The sequence below is a fragment of the Odocoileus virginianus genome, chromosome 4, assembly GCF_023699985.2.
Source record: "Odocoileus virginianus isolate 20LAN1187 ecotype Illinois chromosome 4, Ovbor_1.2, whole genome shotgun sequence".
Taxonomy (NCBI): domain Eukaryota; kingdom Metazoa; phylum Chordata; class Mammalia; order Artiodactyla; family Cervidae; genus Odocoileus; species Odocoileus virginianus.
In genome coordinates, this window is record NC_069677.1 from 29,176,838 (window position 1) to 29,178,393 (window position 1,556).

Genomic DNA, 1,556 nt, shown 5'->3' on the forward strand with positions numbered 1-1,556 from the left:
TCCTTCCGGCGTTGCCGGAGTGAATTGATCCGGGAATTGAAGAGGGCTTCAGAGGTGGGAAGTGAAGTCAGTACCTCAGTAACCGGTCAGTATATGTTTTGTGCTTTATTTTATCACAATGAAGAGAAGAAAGACTGCAGTGAATGAAGATTCCTCTGCATTTTAGCACTGCTTTTTCTGCTGTAGTTGGTTTTTGAATGAGGATGACAATGGAAGAGATGAAGAATGAAGCTGAGACCACTTCTATGGTTTCTATGCCGCTCAATGCAGTCATGTATCCTGTGTTTAATGAGCTAGAACGAGTAAATCTGTCTGCAGCTCAGACACTGAGAGCAGCTTTCATTAAGGCTGAAAAAGAAAATCCGGGACTCACACAAGACATAATTATGAAAATTTTAGAGAAAAAAAGTGTAGAAGTCAACTTCACAGAATCCCTTCTTCGAATGGCAGCTGATGATGTAGAAGAGTATATGATTGAACGACCAGAGCCAGAATTCCAGGACCTAAATGAAAAGGCACGAGCACTTAAACAGATTCTCAGTAAGATCCCAGATGAAATCAACGACAGAGTAAGGTTTCTGCAGACAATCAAGGTTATAGCTAGTGCAATAAAAGAACTTCTTGATACGGTAAACAATGTCTTCAAGAAATATCAATACCAGAACTGCAGGGCACTTGAACACCAAAAGAAAGAATTCGTAAAGTACTCTAAAAGTTTCAGTGATACTATGAAAACCTGTTTTAAAGATGGCAAGGCAATAAATGTGTTCATAAGTGCCAACCGACTAATTCATCAAACCAACTTGATACTTCAGACCTTCAAAACTGTGGCCTGAGAGTTGTATATGTTAAGAGATGTACTTTTCAGTGGCAGTATTGGACTGTCTTTATCTGTAAATTTTAAAGTTTGACTGTATAAATTATCAGTCCCTCCTGAAGGGATCTAATAATCCAGGATGTTGAATGGGATTATTGCCATCTTACACCATATTTTTGTAAAATGTAGCTTAATCATAATCTCACACTGAAGATTTTGCATCACTTTTGCTATTATCATTCTTTTAAGAATTATAAGCCAAAAGAATTTACGCCTTAATGTGTCATTATATAACATTCCTTAAAAGAATTGTAAATATTGGTGTTTGTTTCTGACATTTTAACTTGAAAGCGATATGCTGCAAGATAATGTATTTAACAACATTTGGTGGCAAATATTCAATAAATAGTTTACATCTGTTAAACATTTCTTTACTTGAAAAAATGCATATATATATGTGAATATATATATGATCAGAAGACCAAGAAGACTTGGTGTAATGTCTAAAGAACTTCTAAGGGGAGCTTATTAGCAGTTTATCGGATAATGAAGCAACAAGAATTCCTATTTTTTGTCCTTAATCACTCTGGGCAAAAAGTAGTTGGTGGAGATATTTTTGTTAGTTACTATATTTGAGGTACTGAGTATTTTTCCAACCTTTGTTTTAAGAGACTTATGAGAAGCAGATGGCAGTTTATAGTGTCTTCACATTCTACTGCCATTTTTGAGCTCTGTGATA

General features: G+C 35.6%; 1 pseudogene; it reads left to right on the forward strand.

The window, feature by feature from the left end:
* On the forward strand, nt 1–1,241 carry LOC110128408 (programmed cell death protein 10 pseudogene; annotated as a pseudogene).
* Nucleotides 1,242–1,556: the final 315 nt, after the last annotated feature.